General features: G+C 43.0%; 2 non-coding genes across 2 annotated transcripts; one reads left to right on the top strand and one right to left on the bottom strand.

Annotated features, from left to right (window-relative positions):
• The first annotated feature begins 3,385 nt into the window (after positions 1-3,385).
• Positions 3,386-3,458, top strand: trnar-ccu (transfer RNA arginine (anticodon CCU)). Its single transcript has one exon. It is a non-coding gene; the product is annotated as a tRNA-Arg (tRNA).
• A 9,997-nt stretch (positions 3,459-13,455) lies between these two features.
• Positions 13,456-13,528, bottom strand: trnar-ccu (transfer RNA arginine (anticodon CCU)). Its single transcript has one exon. It is a non-coding gene; the product is annotated as a tRNA-Arg (tRNA).
• Positions 13,529-25,750: the final 12,222 nt, after the last annotated feature.

The raw sequence follows: 25,750 nt of genomic DNA on the forward strand, positions 1-25,750 counted from the left end.
AGAGGTGGGGGTTTCGCTCTCTGCTCACCCCAGAGCAACTAATTACAATTCACATGTCACACACTCCACACATAATAAGAGTTAGGAAACAGAATTAAAATATTCCAAAGGCCTGCAGGGGGTGTCATCTCGGGAGAACGAGGGGAAAGTGTGTCTCTTTTTTTTACAATGGGGTGGGGAACTGCGCATGTGTTTGTGAGCCAGTGCATGCGGCATGTGCGTGCGTTTGTCAGGGAGAGGTGGGTGGATCGGGGGTGGTGTCGGGGGGGGCGATTGGCGGGAGCGCGAAAAATCTACAGCACTCCCCGCTCTGTGCGTTCCCGCCTGCTGCCGTCCCGTCGGCGGGCCCGCCGCCCCACTTTCTCTTAACACGTCGCCTGCTTGGCACGCTGGCTCGGCTGACTGTTAGGGTGGCGGCGGCTCCTGGTGGTGGTGGTGAAGTTTCCGAGGGGGTGAGGTGGAGGGCAATTGAGTGACATCTGCTCTGCTGAGATGAGGGGGCAGGCGGGCTCCTGGCATCAGCGGCTGTGGTGTCGGAGGCGTTGGCACGAGGCTGGCTGGGTACAGCAGGGGTGGTGGCGCCGGCAGCAGGCGGTGGATGGCCTTAACGGAGAACCGTTTGCTCAAACAGCATGACATCTCCTGGAATGAAAGCACACACGCACACACACACACATACGCACAAACACCCACTTTTTTTTGGCAAAGCTTGTGCGCTTCCATGCACACAAACTGGCACTCCATCCTTCTCCTCGTTCTGTCACGTCCCCCTCTACTCGCCTGTCTTCCACCTCACACTTCAGGTTTCCTCAAAGCCTTCCCATGACCAGCGCACACTCGTCGCTCAGTGTCTGTTTTCTTTTTTTTTTTTAACCCATGTTTTCATCTGAAGTCTGCAAACGTGGACGGCGTCGGCGGCGTGTTTCATTTACGTCGCCAGTTACTTTCTAACTCTCTTCCATCTCTGTCTGTCTTTCATCCTCCATCTCTTCAGGTCCCCCCCCTCAAACCAAACACCCTTAATGAACTGTGAAGCTGACACCTGCGAGAAAGCAACAACTACATTAAAAATGAGCGGCAACGTCCCCCAAAACCTCCGCCTCGTCACCTGCCACCTCCTGAACGGGACAGGGAAGTGAAAGCACCACAAAGGATTGGGTAGTTGATGCTTTGCTTTGGTTGCTATTAAAGTTTTGAGTTATTAGCAAATAGTAATTTTGAGTAGAGGACAAAGCATTCATGTAACCTAGAACGTGGTGGTGGTGGGGTGATAGTGGAGAAAAAAGACAAAGAAGAAGAAGATGAGTGACATTTATTAGGTTGTATCTAAACGAATCCACCACTCTCCTCTGTCTCTCTCTTAGAAGTTGTTTCCCTCCACTCTCACATCACCGCTGTTGTCGAGGCAACTGTGACGCTGATGCGCTGTAAATTGATTTCCCCGAAAGATGTGATGGATGAATAGAGAATGAACATCTTCATCGCTGACCCCGGCGCCGATTGCTTCTCCACCCTGCCTGCGCCAAAGATGATTGACAAGGCTGCTAACGAGTGCCGTCGCCGGTCGTGTTATAATTTTTTCTTCTTCTTTTTGTTTTTGCTGCGTTGAAAACAGCCGAGATCTCGCTCGGTCCCGAGGTAATGAGCTTCTGGAGGAAGGAGAGGGAGGAAGAGGAAGAGGAGAGGCTCACCCTGGGAGAGGTGAAATAAAAGAGTGGGAGTAAATAAAAAAGAGGAAAAAAAGGGGAGACAAAGCACATGAAAGTAGATTAGAAAGAAGTTGAGGTTATCACTGACTTGAGAGGGGCCATTTCATTGTTTATCTGCTGTCTTGATGGATGTCTTTCAAGCTGGGGCTTTCTTAGCCGCGGTGCATTCGTTTCCCAATCGCTGAGAGGCAAGAATTTTCAAAAGGCCCCCATAAAATGTGGTATTTGCATTAAAAGTATTTGATGTAAAACAACAACAAAAAAAAGTGCAGCGCGCTGCAGATTGCATATCAGAACGCGCACGCTCGGCCCCGTGTGCCTGTGTGTGTGCAATGCATGCATTTATTGTGTTTGCATATGCATGTAGGCATGTGTAAGGCTCTGGCATGTGTGTGTTTGCGTGTAATTTATTCCTCCACGTGGGGGCTGAGGGCAGGTCTCCCTCTCTCCCTCTCTCTCTGTTTATTTGGATGATTAGGAGGTGACAATATGTTGCTGATGATCAGGTTTATAATCAGCTACCATCGCAGATTATTCTAACCTTGATTAAAGACCTGCGGTCTCCCTATCATCTCCCAGCTCAGCCTAACAAGATAGGACGACGCTCTGATTAATGCCAGAGAGCGACTAGTCATGACACAAAAGGACAGGCCTGCATCACCGCGGGAGGACTGTCACGCACCACACTTTGTCTTTCTGATTTGTCTGCTTGATGCAGGACCTTTGTCTTAATTATTTGCCTTTAACAAATGAATCCGTGTGAGACTGATTCACTTTTCATTACTGCAGTAATAAGGATGGCGTTGTTGACGCCTGCCATGATTACATGGCTCCAGAATCTCGCCGCAGCACATCCACAAGCCCCCCCTCCCTTTTACGGAATAAGTCATGAACTCGTCACCAAACTTTTCTTTTGTCTTCGCTGACAATCATTACTGCGACATGTGCACGTGTCTGTGTGTGTGTGTTTATGCGGGGGTTTGTGTTTTCCTGGCAGAGCGTTTGATTCATTATGCTGCGAGGTGTTGTTGAGGTCCCGGAGGTGTGTAGGAGAGGATTGAATGAATGAGTCGCTCTCACAGGTTGTCAGATGATGGAGGCGCTGATCCAGCGTCTCTGGCAATCAACCGGACGGAGACAGACACAGAAGCCGCTGGCCTTTGATTCACTTCAGCCACTCTCTCCCTCTTCCTGTGGGAGTGGGATCATCACATACGGATACTGCTGGCGAAAACAAACCTCTAGTTTAACGGCGATGTCACAATGAAGAGGAGGCTCAGTGATCCACCATTAGGCACAATTTGTTTCCTGTTTTCTTTCCTGAATCACAGTAAAAGTCAGATCTCGCATCTGTGCATTTGACACTGGATACGTGTAACCTTGGCAACTCCACATTAAGATGGTAAATGGTAGCCTGCCTGATGATCTTATCAGAACACGATTATTTTTACTAAGAGGCTAAAGCTACTCACTGGCTCCAAAAGCCTTCATTTACCACCTATTTACTTCAGTGTGACTTTTCTTTTTACAGCCAGTGTTAGCTTCAAAGTCCCAAACAACCAACAAGATCCTTCGTCTAAGGCAGGCGTGGGTAAAATTTTTGTTCGGACGGCCAGCTTCACTTTGGTATGATAAGCAAAGGGCAGTAACCACATAGAGGGATGACACACAAGGTGGCCCCAGTGGCCTAATGGATAAGGCACTGGCCTCCTAAGCCAGGGATTGTGGGTTCGAATCCCATCTGGGGTGCTGTCCAGCAGAGTGGCCCAGTGAAACCATGCTGGGTCCTTAACGCAGAGGACATTCTCTGCTCGAACTTTTAGACAGCGGGCTTTCTGTCATTAAGGTCACTGTTTAACGTGTCCATTAATGGACACTGTTTATATATGCACTTACTGGCCAAGTCATTCCTAGTATCTGTTTGGACCCTGCCTTAGCTCTTAATGGCACAGGGTGCTGGAACCATTCATCACAGATTTTGGTCCATGTTGACATGATGTGAATCTCCCGTTCCAATACATCCTAAAGTTGCTCTATTGGATTGAGATCTGGTGTCTGCAGAGGCCATTTGAGTACAGTGGACTCATCATGTTCAAGGAAACGCTTTGATTTGGATATATTCACCTTGCCCTGAGACTCATCAGACCAGCGAACCTTTGTCAGTATTTTATGGTCCAGTTTTGTGTTTTATAGCCTCAATTTCCAGTTCATAGCTCGAGACTGGTTCCCATTGCGGACTTCTGCTGCTTTCAGAGATGCTCTTACACATACCTTGGTCGCAACAAGTGTTTTTTTTTTAATTTACTGTTGTCTTCCTTTAGCTCAAAGCAGCCTGGCCATTCACCTCTCACCTCTGATATCTACAAGGCATTTTCTCCCAGAAAACTGCCGCTCACTTTTTTATATCATTATCTGTAAACACTAGAAATGCTTATGTGGGAAAATCCCAGCAGATCAGCACTTTCTGAAATAGTCAGACCAGCCCATCTGACACCATCAGAAATGCCAAAATCAAAACTCATGCTGGTCTTGAAACTCAATTGTCTAATTGCTTTTGAACCTCTGAAAATGCGGAACTGTTTATAAAAAATGCTCTAAAAGCTGTAAAGCCAACAACCTGCAGTTCAGTCACATGTTAGTTATTTGATTTAAAACACGATGTTATGGTCTAAAGTAAAAACGTCCACAAACTTATGGACCTGATTGTATCTAACAGTATAGATCAGCGGTCCCCAGCCTTTTTTGCGCCACGGACCGGTTTATGCCCGACAATATTTTCACGGACCGCCTTTAAGGCGTCGCGGACAAATACAACAAAATAAAACTAGTACCGGTACCGAAAAAAAGAAAATTTATTCATAACACACGTGAAAAGACCAAGGAAAACCGAGTAAACGATAAAAACGATAACAAAATAACGGCCAAAACTGATAAAAACCCTGAAAACTATACATTTCACACCTGAGCCTCAACTCTCGCGGCCCGGTACCAAACGACTCACGGACCGGTACCGGTCAGAGGCCCGGGGGTTGGGGACCGCTGGTATAGATGACCTTCTCACTTATTTACAGCCCTGTTATATGTAAATTATCAGTCCCATTGCCAAGTTTAACTTGGGTCACCGAGGGTTATTTAGCCTGTCGTTGCTAGTCTTTGAATTTCAGTCCTCAGTCTGATTAAATATACAACAGTGTGGGTCTGTGGGATACAAAGCTAAGGTCAACAAAACAGGATCATTACTGCAGCCTTCAAACGTATTCTTTTACCCCTTTTATTATTCATGTTGAACTGTAAAATGACTTTTGTAAACATCAGCATTATAACATCAAGTACATAAAAAAAACACATTAAAACATACAAACCTCAATTTTTTTTATAGGCAGTTCAAGTATTTAGGTTTTCTCTGTTAAAATATACATTTCATATTCAAACCACATCTTTATTTTTCATCATAAAACACAATGCGCTTTGTAATCCCAATTTCAACAAACAAAGGTCAACCAATTACCAAAATTCAAAGCGCAAAAACAAACTCATTAATTTTATCTAATGAAGTTAATATTAAAAATGAAATTTCAATTATTACACGTCGAGAAACTAAAATGTTTATTCTCTGTGTGCAGATTAAACAAACTTTTCTTGTGCCTTTCGGTGACCGTAGCAACGCCATAGTTCCCCAGATGGGCAAAAATAAATAAAATTTAAAAAAAATCAGCATTTCAGCTTGTTTACTCGAGGACAGAAACCGAGTGTGCTCTATTCGCCCGAATTGTTCTCGCGTCCAGGTGCTCTTTGGACAAGGTGCCTTGCATGGAGCCACGCTGAGCTGTGGGACAGTCTAAATGGAGGAGGTCCAGCCACTGATTGTCCCTCTCCTCTTTGATATTAAAAGCATTCTAGTGAGAATAATTTGTGTTTAGTGCCCCGCTGCGGATCGAGCCGTCCTGTTTGACCAACCGAGCTGACCTAATTCATCCTCTCCAAGAGCGCACAAGTGTTTGTGTGCTAAATGCAGAATAGCTGTTGTGACTAGCCGGGCGCACACAGAGCCTTGTTGTTGTTGCCGGGCGAGCCTGTGTGTGCGTTTGAGGGCCACTGAGTACGTGACCTCTCATCCAGCATCTCCAAAGCGCCGGCTCAGCAGGCGGGTAATTCATGCCAAAGCTTTGGCCGCCCCGCTGCTCGGAGCACGCGCCCTCCCCTTCCCCCTGCCCCGAGCAGCCCCTCCCACCAAATGCCCCCTGACCCATGTCTCCGTGGCGATGGGGTGTCCCGTCACAGTGAGCACCTGGCACCTGGCCACCCCGTCTTCTTCGTCTTCTCCTCTTTCTTTTCTCTGTTTTCCCTCCCTCACAGGCCTCATCGGGGGGTTCTATAATGAAGTTTCACATCTTCATTCAGGGAGCGACAGGAAGTGGTCCAAGCCTGGAGCGCTGTCAACATGTTGAAGGATGTTTCAATTCTTGGGAAAATGCTTTTCGTCTTCCTGCAGGACTGTTCTGTTTTTGTGCCCTTCAAACTTCACGGACACAAACGCGGGCCTGTCTTCACATCTACCTTTGCGCAATTTCTAGCTAGCATGACTCTAACAACACCAAACTGTAAACACTAAAGCAAGCTTTTAGCTCAGAGATGTCGAACTCTTTTTACATCGAGGGTCGCATACATGCAGCCTACTTTGGGCAACTTAGTTTTTCTGCCTGATAAAGAAACATTGCTAAATAAATCTGTCAGCAGGACTCTTTAGATTTCAATTGTAAGAAACCCTCGGCTCACATGGTGCTTGTGCTGCCTGGGTGGGTCCAGGATGAGTTGTCCGGCCTCTGCTGGGCTCGGGTGGAGGCCTTCTTACATGTTTTCTGCTTTTATGTTCTGGTGTGCACGCTGGCTGGATCTTGATCTTCGCTCTGGGCTTCTGTCAAAATGTAGTTGTTTTTAATCAGGTCAGTCCAAAGACCAACATTGACGTGTCTCTGTTTAACCTTTGACCTCTGTTCTAACCTTTCCTACTGTAGTGGCAAGAAATCTGTAACCCTGCACAGATTAAAGCCCCGATCGTTCCCTTCTACTTCTTTTATTCTTCCCTCTTTCCTGCTTTACCTTCCGCCTCCAGACATGACATCACGTGGCCGCTGTCTCGACGAATCGCTGGGCTCCTGTCTCATCTCTCTCCTTATTACATGCCGATTAGCCCTACAAAGTGGTATAAAAAGGTGTCTAATGCAATTACCCTAGTTAGGACATTTTAATAGTGTGCTGCGCCTCAGAGATGTATGTGCCGTCCAGGCGCTGACATTAAATCAATAATCAGCCTGTCACGCCTGCTTGTTAATTCACAGCTTTGCATTTTATACCCCAACATGGTGAGATTGATCATTGGTAGCGGGGGTTTTGAAGTGGGGCAAAGGGGTTTATAATGATATGTGTAATGGAGTATGGGCCACGTTGCTTTAATTTGCATGGTAGATACTAACTGAGATTTCATCTGTGGGATGCTCGCAGCCTCTAATTTGTTCGGATAAATTGCGATATGGAAGAACAGTAGTTTTATTGAGTGTGCAAATGACTCTTTGTACATGAATGTGTGTGTGTGTGTGTGTGTGTGTGTGTGTGTGTGTGTGTGTGTGTGTGTGTGCTGGAGGAAGGGAATGACTGAGTGAGAGCACTTCCTTTGTTTCTGTGTCCCCACCACAATCATAACGTCATTACTCAGCACTCATTTCTAAATTATCTCACTTATTAGTGGATAAATGCGAGTATTCATAGCTCATTATATCACTGTCACATTTCCCCCCCTCAAACTGGCCACTGCAACTTCTTTATTTTAAAAAAAATGGGAGATGGGACAGAAGAAATGTGACAGGAGTGGGTGTGACCGGGATCATAACAGCAGAAATCAGCTTACAGGCAAGTCGAAGGTTTAAAGAGTTTGTAAAAATTAAGAATAATAGAGTTCAAACTCAATAGACTGTGTGTGAACTACATTTTCCCCATTTTGATTTGTGCTGTGATAGTATTTTATACTTACTTATATTATTCAATATTTTATACTGTGCACTATACTTTTCTAGTAAAGGGTCAGACCCCACTTTTTCCTTCGGAGCTGTCTTTGTTCTTTGTGGTATAAATTCTGAAAGATCCTTTAAAGACTCTTTAAAGACTTAATGTTTAATGTAACCAGAGCCAGTGATCCACATCTTAGTTACTCTCTGGTCCTCGTCTGGTTTCATGAGTCTCCACGAACAACAGAAACACCACTCAAACAAAGTGGAGCCCAGAGCAAAGCTCAGGAGCTGAATAGACATTTTCCTCATTCTGCTGCAGGTCACAATGGATCAGCTGTAGACTGAATAATATGCAGCACACTGAGTGCACCCCCAGTGGCCTAATGGATAAGGCACTAGCCTCCTAAGCTCAAGCTCGTGGGTTCGAGTCCCATCTGGCGTGATTTCTAGCAGCGTGGGCATCACAAGTGTGCTGAGCCATCTCCTGCTAGCACTTTTAGACAGCCAGCTTTCTGTCATTATTGCAAAGGAAACTGTTTATAAATGCACTCACTGCTAGAACATGGCTGTATCCTGATGAGACATGGTGAGTGCATTTCCACAGTCTTAAATCCCCTTTCTTCCCTGTCCTCATGCTCTGTTTAAACTTCAGCAGGCTCTCTTCATCATGCTTAAATGCACTGTGTTGCTGCAAGGCGATAGGCTGATTGGATATCTGTGTTAACAAGAACCTAGACATTCGTAAACTTATAAAGTGAACAGTTAGTGATTGCTACCTAAATCTGTAAAGATGTCCATCAGATCATAGAGCTGGATATATGCACAGTCAAAGTTTGAACACAGTCTTAGTGGAACGTTTCTCTTTTTCATTTTATGTTTTTATTTTTCACATTTTTTATCAAAAAACAACAAAATCATCTGAGTTCCCCAGTGAGCTGCTCTCAGTTGAACTTTCTTCACAGTGTTGATATTCTGCTTTCTACCAAATATGTGCAATCTGATCCTCGCTCACTTTGCTACTGAATAAATGTTTCAGCAGCGGCCCAGTGAGAGGAAGACTAAATCAACAATGCACCTTTAAAGCCACCCAACGAGTAATGAGGACTATTTATCAAATTCATTTTACATCGTAGGCCACAAATAACTCGCTCAAGTGGCCCCGACTAGTGAAAGTTCCCCTTTCTCTCAATAAAGAGAAATAAAACTGAACATTTAATCCCAGAGGGATTTTTAACAATGCAATTTCAACAGCGTGTCTCAGTTTTTCCACATGATAAAGACACGTTGGTGTAGTAGATTAGCATGACTGTTTGGGCTTAAACTGTAAGAAATAAACGTGGAAAATCACAGAAAAAGTTATAAAACATAAAGAAAATTAACTTTTTTTTGTTCAGACTCACTGTAAAAAAAACCCCAACAATAAACAAAGCCGTCTGACTAGGGCTGCACGATTTTGCATAAAATGAGAATCACGATTTTTTGGCTTAGAATTGAGATGACGATTTTCTAGCGATTTTCTTTTCCAGTATAAATATTTATTGCACTTATTAACTGCCAACCCATCAACTTCGTAACAGTTGAGACTGAACATGAACACAATAAATAAACATAAAACAACAAATGTCTCACGTTTTGTGGTTGCATTTTCCTAAATCCCTCGTTTTGCACAGTGTTGATGGGAGCCATATCTTTGGTCAGGTGATAAGTAATAGCCTCCGTAATTTCTTTGTGCCTGCGGGAGTTCGACGTGTATAGGGAAGCGCTGTATAAGGTTCCCGTTATTGATGTTTGGGTGGTTGACCGGGACGGATTTCCTCCTGTCACTTTCTCGTCATCCCTGACGTGCTCTCCATTGTTTTTTCCCTGCTAATTTTAGCATCACACGGCACAGCTTCTGTATCACGTGGTATAAGGCTCCGCCCTTGTCATTTGTTGAGCAGGAAGAGTGAGCGCTTGTTTTCATGCAGAGTACGTCCCGGATCAAAATGCGGTACAATCGCCGTCGTCTTTTTTTTTTTTTTTTTTAAATCGTTGTCATTTGGAAATGAGATCGCACATAAGTATGAATTGAGATCGCGATTTTCTAACGATTAATCGTGTAGCCCTACGTCTGACCCACCGTGCTCCTTCACATTTTCCAGTCCTCCAGTCGGCTGGATAGGAATCGTTGTCAGGCAGATTCTGGGCCCCAGGCCTTATGTATGTTTTTCCAAAACAACATAAAGGAATGCAGGATGGCTCAACACTTTTGCACAGCACCATGCATCTTACTACTCAGCAACAAGCAAGAATTAGTGACAGGTAAATAGCTTCCTCAGTGGGCTTCTGTGATATGGCACAACACTTTCACGCTGTGTATAAGTGTACCTTGAAGAAAGCCAAGTAACACCCACAGGAGGTGTGAGTGTCACGGCTCCCCGAGCAGACCTCCATCATCGTCTTCTATTAGTCTTAATTAGACCTTCATCTAGGAGAGTCACTCACTATGCCAGCGCGTATTAGCGGCCCCTGAGAAAACACGATCCTGTGGCTTCACGTTGGAAATGACCAGCTCCTGCTCTTCCTGCCACCTCGAGCTCTGCAAACTCCCTTTGGGCTCCATTCATGCAAAAGCACACATCAGCACTCCCCAAAGGGAGAAAGAAAGCCTCTCTCTAACGTTTAAAATCTCCAGCATTTGTTTCTCGGTGCGTCCCGACATCTTAGCAGATGAAAGGTATGAGAAATGTGCGCTAATTTATCATTTATCATTTTAGAACTTGGAACAGGAAGGAGGTGGGGGGGAGGGGGGCGACAACAACCTGCTCAACCTTGGAGGAGCGGCATGGAAATCAAGATGAGGCTTTCATGAATGTGACAAAGTCTCAACACTTTCCTCCTCCCTGATGCATAAAGTATGTTTCGCCCTTGCAATTCAAGGTTGTGAATAATGTGTTTTTCTCTAAACATTTTAATTAAAAAACATCCATATACGGCGATTCAAAGAACTATGATGCAGCTACCCCTCCGCCCCACCACCACCACCACTCCTACCCACACCTCCCTTCTAAGCTGAAGTAATTCTGCAGCGACGCAATGACGCCTCAGTTTCCTTCAAGGAGATCTCTGAAAGCCGTATTAATCATTGTCTGGTGCTGGCCCACCTTCCCCGGGTGTTTTGCATCCCGCGACATCACTTTCAAAGTCTACCTCCTAAACTCGGGAGAGTGACAAAGTGGTTCTAAAAGACTAACGGCGTTGAGCATATGGCAGAGGGTGGTGGTGGTGGAGTGGGAGGGGGACAGTCAGGCTCCCTAGCCAATCCAAAGAAGATGAAGGAAGGTGTTGGGGGAAGGAGGGAAGAGTAAGGATGCAGAAATGACGATTCTCCTATAGAGCAAGCACCTCATGTTTCCGACTCTACTTTCTACCCTTTGCTTAACTCCATGCTAAGCTGCGTCTGTGTGGATGAAAATGTCCCTCCTCAGAGCGGGAGGCAATATTTTCCAGGGAGCAACCTGTACACATGCATTAATAAACACAGATTCTTAGTATCTTGGCGAGTGTTTGCCTCACAAACAAATGAATGCCTCTCCATGTTCCTATTTCCTGGCGGCCTCTGATTGGTTCTGACAGATATTCAGGGTTTTTGGTGAAGTAATTAGTGAGCCTCCGGGCGTGAGCTGAGGAGAGGCCTTCAGCGCTGGGTTACTTCACAGTCTTTCCTCTCTCCTTCTCAGGTAATTGCTAGCAGCTGCACAGCCTGGGAACTGAGTTTAAAAGGAGCTTTGCATTGATTCCCTTTATACCCCCTCCTTTCCCACTTTCCTTCTCCCGTTTCCTCATCCGTGCCAGCACAGCCTCCCCAGTGATGCCTCAGATCCTGCAGACCGCTCAGATGTACCCGATGCTGCAACAAGCTGGAGCCACTGCCGACACAAGTACCCGGGTGACTGCAGCCGAGTAAATATTACAAATTTTGTTTACCTACGGTATCCTAAAGGGCCAAAACAGAGAGCAGTTTTATGTTTTTGTATGAAAGAAAAATGCACTCCAACCTCTTTCCCTCCAGAGGAAAACAAACAGAGTGTGTCTAAGTAATTGTTCATCACCACCTACAGGTTTGCACAGGCCTGCGGAGCCCTGGACCGCTTAGGATGCACTTACGATTCTCTTCTTTCTGCATCCGTCTTGTTGCACAAGTACAAGTACACAGTGGGAGGACACCCATGAGCGATCCGAGCAGCAAAAGTTTGGAAAACGAAACGTGGTCAAGGTTAGACCAGAACTTTGGCTGAGATTTGGCAAGTCTGTTAGTCAGAGAACTGAGATTTTTTCAGTAAAAATTAAAACTTAACTCAAAGACTTTCCCCCCCGCTCGCACGATCAACCGAGGTCGCTGCATTGGATGATCCCTCCGCCCTTTCCACTCTTTCCAACTCCTACACCTCGCTTTCCTCCACAGCTGAGATGTCAAACTCATTTTACATTGTGGCCCACACCAGTAAAACTTCCCTTTTTGTCAGTGTAAATAACTTTAAATACCCTTTTAATTCATGAAATATTTCAATATAAGAAAAAGAAGAGAAATGCAAGTCAATTTTTACTGTAAAGCCACCATTAAAAAAAACCATACATTTTTAAGGAAACAGTATAAAAAAAGGGAACTTTCTGTAATTTAATTGTTTATCTGTTTATTAAATGTACGAAAATATGGTTAAATGTCCCATAGTCATCACCTCATCCACAATTTTATAAGATTTCTAGTGTGTTTACTTTATGGCGACTGTTTCAGGGGTTGTTGAGGCTGAAACAAGCTGCTCGTTTTCTTACAGCGAGTTAGAGAGACAGCCAGCAGACTGGGTGCTGAAAGGAAGAAAGGTTAGAGTTCAGACTAATTACTTATGAACACACTGTTAATATTTTGCTCGCCGTATAAGTGAACAACTGCTTCCGTGCGCGCTAAAACGAATGGCACCAATCATTTGCTATATAAATTGGCCTAGTTCTGCTGTCAGAGTATGAGCTCCTTTCTGTTTCTTGTCATTTCAAGCCATCATTGTATTTGCATCGCTGACATATCAAAGAATCCATACAGTCTTTGTACTGCGAGACAAAACCGCAATAATAAAGCGCCACAAAGGGAACAGAGTGAAAAGTTGTGACAACATGAAACGCCACAGAAATGTGAATCCAAAGTCACCAAGAGTGACTGATGGAAACTTAATCCTCAAGAAAAAAGAACAACAAAAAAACAAGTTGTCTCGTGGAGGTTGAGATGTTTCATCTGAAAAGTGAAAATCTTTTAAATGATAGAGGAAAAAAATGTTGTTAATCACAATATCGGCATCTAATCAGAATTATTAATCACTGTGATTCGTCCGGTGGGGCCAATCCACCTAATTGATAAAAAAAATTTCATTGATGTTAAAGGTGTAAAAGTACCTACATCTATCAAACAGGTAAGGGGCGGAGAATAAGCATGGTCAGCTAGAGAGATGCACACTTTATTAGGTACAACTGTTCGGGTACTCGATTAAAACAGTGGACATGTAAACTAAATTGGCTACAACATGAGGTGGCATAAAAAGCATGAAGCCATTGTGCTGTTTATGTTGGTGTGATGATTTTCTCGGCACACTTGAGGCCCATTACTCAGGGTTCAACCAGTTGTCTAAAAGTGTTAGCAGAGGATGGTTTTGATCCATCGACCTCTGGGTTATGGGCCCAGCATGCTTCCGCTGCGCCACTCTGCTGAAAGGCACCCCAGATGGGACTCGAACCCACAATCCCTGGCTTAGGAGGCCAGTGCCTTATCCATTAGGCCACTGGGGCTGCACGCAGTGAACCCAAACATACTGCATATTGTTCAGTTGGTTCAGCTCCTGAGCTGTGCTCTGAGCTCCACTGTGTTTAGATGTTCCTGTTGTTTGTGGACAGGAAACCACCCAAGGACTAGAGAGTAACTAAGATCTGGATCACTGGCTCTATTACATTAAACATTAAGCCTTTAAAGAGTCTTTGGAGCATCTTGCTGATTTCATGTGACAATTAATTAAAACAGCTCTGATTCTTAGCACACTTTGGGCCGCTTAGTACCAACGAAGCATTAGTTAAACACCAATGAACAGTGTTGTTGCTGACGATGTCCATTCCTATATGACCACAGTGTACCATCTTCTGATAACACGCCGTGTCACAAAGCTAAGATCATCTCAAACGAATTTCTTAAACATGACAATGAGAATGACTTCACAGTCACCAGATCTCAATCCAATACACCATTGGTATGTGGTGGAATGAGAGACTTACATGATGGATCTGCAGCTGTTGTTTCCATCAATAAGAATTGCAACCTGGCGATCTATAGTCGGCTTTGATCCTCATAACCGGAGGTTGCATTGGGGTCGCTGAGCAGTCTGTGAAGGATACCTTAGATATTCTTCACTATGTCAAGGCAGTTCATAAGATTAGTTATTTTTCTCAAATGTTTTTTGCAGCAACAAAAATCCAGGACTTGAGACGCCTTTTATGTGCTTTGGTGTGAATTCAGTGTAGCTTTACACTATTTCATTTGGACCAAAGTGGTAGTCCTCTTGACCTAAATTGTCTCCCTGCTGCCATTCTAAGAAAGTCATATATGCCTGCAGCAGATTGTTGTAACAGTTAAATGTGCAGCCTGGTCTTTAAATGTATCGTAGCAATCTTGTGGGAGTCATAAGCCCAGTAATTCCTCCACATGGTGAAATAATAAGGAGTAAGAGGCCATTTCCTTAGGTACACCCCGTGGTGCAAGAGCTTTTCATTCATGAAATTTTCATATTTCAAAATAATGCCCCCACTCACGCTGGCAAGTGGACTCATGAACAGCATGAGCGAGTGAAATACCTTTCATGTCCCTCTGAATCACCACATCTGAACATTACCGAGCCTGCGGAAACAGATTTCCACCCCCTGGAAGCTTTCCCAAAAAAGGTCGAACAATGCCAAGAAGTTCGAGACTTCTCTTAATGACTTGATGTGTTTATGGGCTGATGAGCTTTTCGGTGTATTTTTTGTACCTCCACATGTCTCAAAGAGAGGAATCTGATGAAAGCAGCGTACAGAAGTCGTCTTAATGCATTCATCCTGCCTCTGACAACAAGATAGAAACTGACAGAATGCACGCCTGACATCCACCAGCATCCGAACGCTTGATTGGCTTATAGTATTTACATGCTCAGTGATATAGTACATCAAAAATATAAATTTTCTTGACATGAAATAAAACAAACTCTAAGGGCCTTTATATTTAAAAAACAAAAGACCCCTCTTCATCTCCTTCAAAAAAGATGACAAGCAAAGACAAAGCTGAATTGGATAACGGAGACCTAAATGACAAGAAAACATAGAGCGGTGTGATATACAGTACCAATAACAAAATGCTTAAGTGACAAGCAAAGGAAATAAAATGAAACGCAGCGTTAACGCTTCACCTCACATAAACACGTCACTGCGTGAGCCTGAATCCTTGCAGAGATGGCAGGAGAGTGACATTTCATTGTACAGCTTGCTGGGTTTAATGTAAACCTCTTACAGGGTTGGTATAGATCACATTTCTCTTTAACACAAAAGGTTATTGTTCAGGGATCGGTAAAACGCTGCTGAATGGACTCATTCTCCTCTTTTAATTAACATCACGGGCACATCATAATGTCACCACTTTCTCCTTTTGTCTCCCAACTGGCACTTCTTCTTCTGTTTTCTATAAAAAAATACAAAAATATTCGCTCATGGACCCTTGGCAGGAGGAGGAGGGGGGGAGTGTGTGAAAGGCAGAGAGGCAGGGGATTGCCAGGAAGGAAATATTGTAGAGAAACGACAGCCGAGGCAGGTGTTTTTGTTTGAGGGGTCCTCTTTGGCATTTCTCGGCTGCTGAAGAACATCACTGCAATTATAGGCGACAATAGCTGCACACACACAGTGTAGGTTCATTACCTATAACAACCTCGGGCTTTTTAATCTGGATCCTATCAGTTCTTTCTGTTTACTCCCGCTTTTTCCTTTTCATGTCCCGCTAACAAAACACAGGGATAAAAATCTGCTGCAAATGCTATAGATGCGCTCCCATAAATTCACTTGCTAACTCCTGTGCAGCCAGATGTTCACATCTGCTAAGCGACTATAAATCCATAAGAGACAGGAAGTCATTTCCAGTGGCAGGAAGACACCGCTGACATGTGGCAACAAGTTGAAACTGAGTGAAGATGTCGGGAAACATTTATCTTTATGCCGTGTGCCGTGATGCATGGATGCACCGGCTCATGGGAGCAATCGCATCGTATTTGCTTACCTACTGTTGTGTGTCAGGGCTCAGAAACATCAGTGACGACAAATCTGGAGCTTTCTACAGTCCTGTGACAAAAAGTTTTTCCAGTCCTTTGGAAGCTAAAAGCAGCTTGTAGAAAAACACTTTTAGGAGCAATAACTTGAAACAATCTTTTTCTGTGTGACTTTATTGGTTTCTTGTTTTGTCGTGGAGGAATTTTGGCCCATTCTGATTTATAAATCTGCTTCAGTTCAGTGAGGTTTGTGAGAATTTGTTCATGCATAGCTCTCTTACCGTGCCACATCTGGACTTTGACTGGGCCATAATAACACTTTGATTCTTTTCTTTTTTTGTTCTTCTGTTGTAGATTTGCTGCTGTGCTTGGGATCATTGTCCTGTTGCATGACCCAGTTTGGTGAAAGCTTTATCTGTTGGACAGATGTCTCACATTCGACTCTAGAGTAATTTGGCATACAGATGAGTTCATGGCTGACTCAGTGACTGCAAGGTGCCGAAATCATCACCCCTCCACCACCGTGCTCGTGCTGACAGCTAGTATGAGGTGTTTGCGCTGATATGCCCCATCTAAAGTCTCAGTGCAGATTTTATATGCACTTATTCACATGAAACTAAAGTTGGTTCCACTTTAAATCATCATAACTACCACAGTAAACAGAAAAAGAACCACAAACGTTAAGACAGGGAAAAAATGGTATGAATTTCTCCTCTTGCTGGATCGGAGCCAGTGTTGCCAACTGTTTCCAAGGTGGGTAGAGTTAACCAAGAATAATCTACAGTCACTCTAGCAAGCATGTGGGGCTGTACTTCTCATCGCTGAGACAAGCAGACTGTTACATTTTATGGGTAAATCTGTTTTTTGTTTTTTTGTTAGAAGAAAAGAGTAAGAATAGGACAGCACTTCCTTTCAGCTAGGAAAAATATCATTTTGGTGACCACTGTTAGGCTTTTGCCAAATGCTGTAACGTACTTGTTACTTTTAAGAAAAGTAACAATTGTCTGACTGCAATTACTCAGACATATTGGTGAAGGTTAAATAATTACCGCCTCATTTATAAATGCAAGCAGAATTCATGTCTTTGCAGTTGATTGGCAGCTGCTTGCCAGTTGGTTGTATTCTTGTTATAAATATTAAAGCAAGGTTGCTGAGCACCTATGTCATTTTAAATCATCGTCCTGCAGCAAACACGTCACTGATTTTGGATGAAATCCCGTTAGACCTATAAGGTTCTGACTGGACGTTGAATCTAAGTCATTAATGTGAATTTCTGTGTATGTAGATTTGCAAAGATGGCATCAGATTTGTAATTTTTGCCTATTTTTCACAGTCAATGTCTGTATTATCACAAACAGACAGCATGTGATTGCCAGCTTGACCCAAACTGATTGCAGACGGACTTTTTATTAACACTTGATGCGCCAAAGCCGAAGTTGTAGATGGCAGCTAACTGCGAGTGGTCCCTGTGTTCAAAGCGACCATTTCAAAGGCAACAAGATTGCAAGTTTGTTGCACCTGGTCAACTATAGTCTCAAATCACTGTTTTTCCAAGTGTAATTGCAAAAAAAAAATGTGGTCACTTTAATGTAAGTATGCATGATAATCATGTTGTGAAGTGCACTGGTCAAACTGATTCCAGTTTCCAAGAGACTCTGACACAAATGTACTTTTAATTTTGGCGTAATTATGAATAAAATCCTGGGTTAGAGCCTTTAAATGTATCTCAAGTGACCTCTGAGCAGTCTTTGTGATGCTGAAGACTGACGAGCTGCAGACCATAAGCAGTCACCAGATAGCTGTTATCACATCCAACCTCACTTCTCGTTGCCTCCTGGCTACCCAGGGGCACGCTGAAAGGTTAAACGAGTTACGACAAAATTAATTTCCTCTCCTGGATTTCTTTAACCTAAACACCAGAGGGTGACTTTCACAGTCTGGGAAAGTGGGGTCGTCACACTGTGATCCACAGAGAGGGTGCGAGTGGACAAAGCTTTGTTCAGGCCTCCCCCCTTGTCCCTCTCATTGAGCCGTTCACTCCATCACTCCCTTACACCCAATAGGAAATCTCGGTCTTATCCACGGAGATGTCAGATGAGAAACGCTTTCTCCGGAGAGCAGGAGCATCCGACAGTACAGAGAACAGCTGATTCTATTCTGAGAACAAGTTTCTCTCTTTATCTCTGCTTGTTGACAGGCTGACAGACAGCTGGTTTGATTGGCAGATGCACAGGCAGGTTGATAAACTGTAATACCCCCCCCCCCCCCCCCCCCCCCCCCACATTAACATGGCTCTATATATGTCTGAACTCCAGCAGCTCATACCATCTTACAAGTGTGTTATTGTACATTATTTTGTTGCTATATTTGGTGAAAATTTGGTGGCGGAGGAGGAAAGTGGTGTAGATTTCTGAAAATAAGAAATGAGAGTACTTACGCTGCTGCAGCTCTTTAGTGCTTGGATTTTGCCAGTGCTATTTGTTTGTACTTTTCATTTGTTCTCACCCACTTACTCTATATTTCATTTAGCATCAGACACATTGAACTGTGAAATATATTCCCCCATATTTGTTTTCATGTATTTAAACATTTTTTTTATGTTCTTCTACTTTTTATTTCCTTTTCCTTTCACTGCAGCAATAATCGCCAGAAAAACTGAGCCGTAAACAATTTCTTCTTTGGCTACATGTTAAAAGTACAGCAGTGAAAACTAGAAAAAGGACACATCCCCCTAAATTCTACTCTTACCCTGTGTCAGCTTGGCTATAGATGAAGTAACTATCCTTTTAGCAACTAATAGGTTGTTGATGACTAATTTAGGGTTGTGGTTAATATAACATCCACCTGTCTATATGGCTCTGACACATTGACCACAAAACAAGCTGCCTAATAAACAGCTGGCCACAATGGGCGGGAGTCTTCTAGTTTCTGGGAATGCATTTGACCTGAACCCCAATTATGTTGCAAGTAACTGGTGGATGTCAGGAGGTTAAAAAGGATCTGTTTGTTTATGTTTGGAGAAAGAAGGAAGATGCGTACGACCCAAAGATCCTGGTATTTTATCTTTAAGTTTTTGTGAAATTATTTTATTTCTGTGCGCAAAGTAAAATAATGAAAGCATCCAAAATAAAGCTAGGATAGTAAATAGGCTTTAGGGTGGGTCAATAAATAACTATCCATTTGTAAATAGTGTGTACAGTATAAAATACTATCAAAAGTGTATGTAATACAAAATACTGAATATAATATATATGACAGCAATATATTGTATAGCAGCAGTCCCCGACCTTTTTTGCGCCACGGACCGCCTTTAAGGCGTCGCGGATAAATACAACAAAATAAAACTAGTACCGGTACCGAAAAAAAGAAAATTTATTCATAACACACGTGAAAAGACCAAGGAAAACCGAGTTAACGATAAAAACGATAACAAAATAACGCTGAAAACCGATAAAAACCCTGAAAACTATACATTTCACACCTGAGCCTCTACTCTCGCGGGCCGGTACCAAACGACTCACGGCCCGGTACCGGTCTGAGGTCCGGGGGTTGGGGACCGCTGCTGTATAGGTTCTCAGTTATTCAAGCTGCTTGAGTTGAAGACTGCTTAACTTCTTTTTGCAGGTTCTTGAAGATTGTCGCTTCTCATTAAAAAGGCTTCTTCAGCAAATGGGGAGTCCCAGATTTAATAAATACCGAACCCTCACTGAAGCGAAGCAGTGACGCCAACTATCAGTCAGCTGTGACAGTCAAAAGTCATTCACACCTTGGCCCACGCGACCCTCAGTAGACTGGTATTCATATATATTTAAATTTTCTTACTAAAAGACTCAGTTACACAATATTTTCTATGCCTGAACACTTTTAACCTCACACTCACAAACTCACACTCCAGCGGATATGTCGAGAGGTAACTTGGGGTTTAATATCTTGCTTAAGAATACTTTGACATGCAGGCTGGAGTGGATCAGACCACTGACCTTCCAGTTACTAGACCCTTAATAACTCACATGATGACAAGGTGGGCCAGCAACCCTCAGGAACACCTCCAAGATGGCATCCATCCATCTTCTTGCTGCATATCCAGGTCCAAGTTGTGAGTCGCTTTCCCCACCCACCTCCTCTAGCTCTTCCGGACACTAAAACATTCCCAAGCCAACCAAGAGACATAATCACTCTAATGTGTCTTTGTCCTCCCAGCTGGACAAAACACCTCACCTAGGAGGTGTCCAGGAGTTATCCTGGTCAACTCCCCCAAAAAATACCTAAACTGACTACTGAGTGCTCTGACACCCTTTAGAGGAAGCTCATTTTAGCCACATGAAACCGCAATCACTTCCTTCCTCGCCTCACTTAGGAAGTAACAACAACTTTTAAAAGTAAACAAGCCATTTGGATGAGAAGTGAAATGCCTTCAGAAGGACCCCCCCCCCCCCCCCCCCCCCCCAAAAAAAAAAAAAGAGGTCCGGTTGTATTTATTGTCTCTACCACACATAAATTCACCCTTCACAATAGCTAGATATTTAATTTGCTGCTGCGACTGCGAGACACTTTGCAACCCACTGCAACCCACACTCCCTGACAGCTGCTCTCTTCCACACAGCAGTCTGCTGCTGCTGAACACAAACACCAGATATAAACTATGTCAAATATAAACTGGGTTAAATGGCTTTTATTTTTTATTTATATGGTTTTATTTAAACCTAAAGTGGTCCTGACCGAAGTTTTGTAACAAAAATTGACAAAAAACATAAAACTGTATGGAAACAAACGACAACACATCAGTAAGCTGGTCATCAGTCAGATACGTAGACACAGAGACAGACCATTAGGTTCACAGACAGGCCGTCTTCTGTCTCTGTTTACCCTTTGAAAAGCAACAAGACAATTGGAAGGTCAGAGGTCAAAAGGTTGTCTGGGCAGCAGCATTAATTTTAACGCTGTGTGGTGGCTTAAGAGAAAAATGATATGTGCTGAGAGTGTTAAACTGCCCCTGGGGCCTTTTGGGCATTTGTGTGACAGGTAATTATTTTGAAGTTAACTGAAAAATCTGAGCCAGACCATCTGCAGAAAAGCCGAGCAGCCGACACGTCTCTGCAAGACAATCAGCCACCGCAGAGAGTCGTACTCTTAAATGTGCATAATAATTCGCAGTTAAATCTTGTATTTATACCACAGCTGTAAATTATACTTTTGTATCCAAGCTATAGCATAATGATTGCGATCATTTCCTCCACCCTCCATCTTCCAAAACCTCTGACAATGTGCACAATAGCATATTGTAATTATGGACATGGAAATGTTCTTCATCTCTTTTTCCCCACTTCCCTCCTGCTGTGATGATAGCAGCGTTATGTTACCATGATAGATTAGGGAGATTTACTCGGAAACAACAAATTATGGACAACATCCTAGTCTTTGATCTGCTTAGATTTCAATTGTACTTTATACCTTTTGGCAAAGGTTAAAATCCTCCCAGCTATTGTTTGATCACCCATCTTTACAGCAATTTAAAAGCTCCAGAAACAGGTTTTATTGGAGAAAATTAGAGTGAAAGCACAAGACTTAGTGCCCTGATGGTGTACCTGTGACCCTGAAATGATCATGTATGTAATAAGGGAGGGTCTACACGTGTGAAACGTGTGAACTTGACAAGTACAGTAGTAGGTGAACCATCAGAGCTCAGACCTGGAGATCATGAGGTCAGTGAGGGTGCCAAGGAGCCAGCTGGTGGTTGTCAGAGGGGGCGTACATCTCCAGGACACTGGTAACCTTACTGTAGCTCCTTTAGTTTAGTTTTTTTTTTTAAATTCAAAGCTGCTCTGAACAGTAAGTTCAGTAACATTTGAAATTTTTATTCAACTTGTCCTCTTTTCCTTTCTTGTCCAGTTGTGCTAATTGAATCTATAATTTCTGGCTTTATGCAGCACAAAAGCCAGTGAATGCTGAAATTAAGCTTAAAAACCTACATCTGCTGGAAGGTGAATTTGTCTTTAAAGCCTCCATCAGATGTCGATTTTCGAAGTGTATGACCTGTAAAGAAAGACCCTGTGGGCGAGTACACTGGAAAGAAAAACAGAATTATCCATCAATAGGTCAAATAGAAAGCTGAGAGTCATGTTTTCTGAAGCAGAGGTTAGCAATGCTGACGACTGGTGGAAAAATGGTGAGTTTAACTTGGAAGTTTCAAAGTGGTACGACATTTTTCTACTGTCAGTAAAAATGCACCCGTCAAAGATCAAGTGGTGGAAACCTTGGAGAAAATGTTAGCGTGTGTTTTAACCCTCAGATCTTTAGCACAACAGTCAAACAGGAAACAAAGTGCAGCTTATGCATCACCACCACGATGAAGACAACAAGTGTGGATCTGATTGAAAATCTGAGGAGATGATGGGACATGATGCACACTGAAAGACTCAATCAACCACAGGACAAGAAAACATTCAGCACTGCAATACGCTATTGAGGACTGAAATGTTATCAGAGTGCTTCCCTTAACCCATATGGAAAAGATATATATAAATCTTATAAAGTTTGTATCTGTCTTGTGTGAAACTTGTATGAAAAGCATATAAGAGTGAAAACAGATATAAGTAGTGTTGGGACTAACGCGTTATTAAGTAACGCGTTACAGTAACTACGTTATTATTGTGGTAACGAGCACGGTAACTAGTTATTATGCCAAAATCAGGAACGTGTTAGTCGTTACTGGGATTTAGATAGGCTCGTTACTCGTTACTTCGTGTGGTGGCTATCGCGGAGCTTCCACAGATTCAATAACATTAGCAAATGGTGGAGGCCAGCAGGTGGATGAAGGAAAGGGGACGCAGAAGGAAAAGAGACCCGAGGCGGCCGCCGGTCCAAGTGTGAACTGAACTTCAGGTAAGAAGTTATGACCTGCAGTCTCTCTGGGTCAGATATAAACCGAGTTTAGGTGGAGTTTATTTTCGTTGTGCTGACTTTTTCCGTACTGCGTGCTAGCTAGCATGACGGAGTTTCTATACAGCTGGGTGGTGCTATGAAGTTAATGATGTTGAACTTTATTTTGTTCACAAGTTATTAGAGTTGCCAACCGTCCCGTCTGGTATTCAGAGAAAATATTACGCGTTTCTTATTGAGGTGAAAAGGAACAGTTTGTCCCGTAATTCAGCTACAATGGAAAAGGCACAAAACTGGAGTTATTCTGTCTTTGCTGCACAGCTGCCTCTTCTCTCATTCTCTCCCCTCCCTCTCCCGTTTCTACTTCAATCATGAAACTGATCAATGATCAGCTGATCGGCTTTTCTCTCTTGTTTGTTTATCGCTCACTTTGCGCCGAAAGAGGAAACCAGCGGATGTCGCGCTAAACAACAGCAGCAGGTTTAAGCTTGATCAGCTGTTGTTAGAATTTATTTAATATTAATTTCTAGTATCAGCTGATGTTTGCTGGAGCCACAGCTGTAAACCTGCTGGTCATGATATGGTTTGGTTATCTGGTGAGAGGGAAACATGAAGATGAAACCAGGAGATGTCCTTACTGGATCATCAGAGCTGTGATGGAGAAACAGGTTTACCTTTTAGGTGACATGAATGAGTTGAAGGGAAGTTATGAACTGTTTCTGAGAGACAAATAAAACCAGGATCCTTTTTTAGGTAGCTGACAGCTGGTAACTGTGCAGGTGCGGATCTAGCAAAGTTTTGCCAGGGGGGGCCAGATAGGGCATTAACAGGGAAAGGGGGGCACAAAGAAATACTTTTCTTTCTTATTCTCATTTAAAATGTCTATCTTTTAAAAAATAATTATCTGAATCTTACAACAAACGATTGATAGATTGAAGCATATATACCATCAAAAGAGTGTACATCACTGTCACAACAGTGTTTATTTTCATTCAAAGGCTTTATGATTTTTCCTATAATGGTGGGCGGTCTCTAGTCAAAATGCCCGGGCCAATTTTCTGTCCCAGTCCAGCCATGTATGCAGCTCATCTGCAGTCTGGTGTTACCTACATCTTCCTATTCAGAAGGCAGAATTTCCGAGTTCTGAGCACAATTGAAAGCACCACGATTGCAGTTTTTGTGTTGGATGTAAAAAGCGCACATGACGCTGTGACGTAGGCTAGAATCATGGCAGCAGTCAATGACGGTCCAGGCGTGGGATTTCTCTCGTGGAAATATGCACATTATCTTTTCCTTTCTATTGGTAGGTGGCACAGTGCACTTGTGGCAAGTAAGCAAGCTAGAAGACTGGCAAAGTTATGGAAGAAACACATTAACAAGAGAATTCTGAGTAAAACCAAAGTTACTTTCCCTAGTAACTAGTTACCTTGAAAGTAACGAGTAACTTGAAGTAACTGAGTTACTTTTGAGAGAAGTAACAAGTAATGTAACTAAGTTACTATTTTAAAGTAACTTACCCAACACTGGATATAAGATCCCTTGAAAAATTATATAATGAAACTTGTATGTTTTGGATACTTACTAAAACAATGTATGAAAGTAATGAGAAAGTGGCCACTTTAATGAGTAATCACATATAAGTTTTTACTATTTCTTTTCCATATGGGAATCACCAACGTTTTTTTTCCCTTTAGGGATTACTACCAATCTGCATGTCTTCCTTCACTACATCCATGAACCCAGAGGTGGGAAGTAACAAAGTACAAATAGTTTGTTACTATACTTCAGTAGAATATTCAGGTATCTGTACTATCTAGTAGTTTTTTTTCCCGGACAACTTTCTACTTCCTACATTTTCGTTACTTTTGCTTTAATGCATATTGAACCAATTAACAGTCTAAACAGTCTAACCCCTGACTATGACTATCGAGTCAGGGATTAGTGTGGCTCTGTGTTTTTATTCATTTATTCATTTTTTTTGCCACAACACTGGAAGGACTGCTGGTGTCTGTAAGTTGTGTTCGCGGTACTTTAGCATCAAGCTAGCCCCACTGAAGAGGAGCAAGCATAAAAGGAGGAATATGTTCTGGCAGGTAATTTCAAATGCAACATTTCAATCAGCTCAACAAACATCAGCAAACACACAAACTGCTTGTGTGAAGTTTGTCTTACAGTGTGTTACTAGCTTAAGGTCCGGCTGCTGTTTTTCACAGGGAGAGAAAAGAAAGAGCTAACGTCACTTAGAGATGAAGAAAGATAAAGACAGGAGAGGAAGAGGAGAGGTTAGACTTAAAGGTAAGGACTGCTCATTTAAAGCTTACATGCAAGTCCTCATTTTTAAAATCAGATATCGGGTCTGTACATGTGACATTATGTTTTTTCATTTCATGAAACATGCTGCAAAAGAAACTGAGGTAGACTAACTGTGTTATTTAAAGGTTGCATGAAAATCCTCTGCAGGTTAATGCAGGATAAACAGGTTAGATTGTTGTACTGTGATGGGTATGAAGTAAAGAACAGTGTGTGACTGGTGCAAGGTGGCTGTGGTTTCATGAGTTCAAGTGTAGCAGAAATTCATATCAATTTTAGCTGATGATGGTGAGATCTATTCCACCTTCATACTAACTGTATAGTGTCTGATATATAGACAGCGTAAACAGTGTACTTTCAGTGTAGGGCAGCGATCCCCAACCTTTTTTGTGGCACAGACTGGTTTATGTATGACAATATTTTCATGGACCGACCTTTAAGGTGTCGCGGAAAAATACAACAAAATAAAACCAGTTCCGGTAGCAAAAAAAAGAAGATTTATCCATAACACATTGGGAAAGACTAGGGATGGGTACCAGTATCCGGT

The sequence above is a fragment of the Diplotaxodon limnothrissa genome, linkage group LG23 (genome assembly GCF_057381915.1).
Source record: "Diplotaxodon limnothrissa isolate DT_005_m linkage group LG23, D_limnothrissa_male_GT1.1, whole genome shotgun sequence".
NCBI lineage: Eukaryota > Metazoa > Chordata > Actinopteri > Cichliformes > Cichlidae > Diplotaxodon > Diplotaxodon limnothrissa.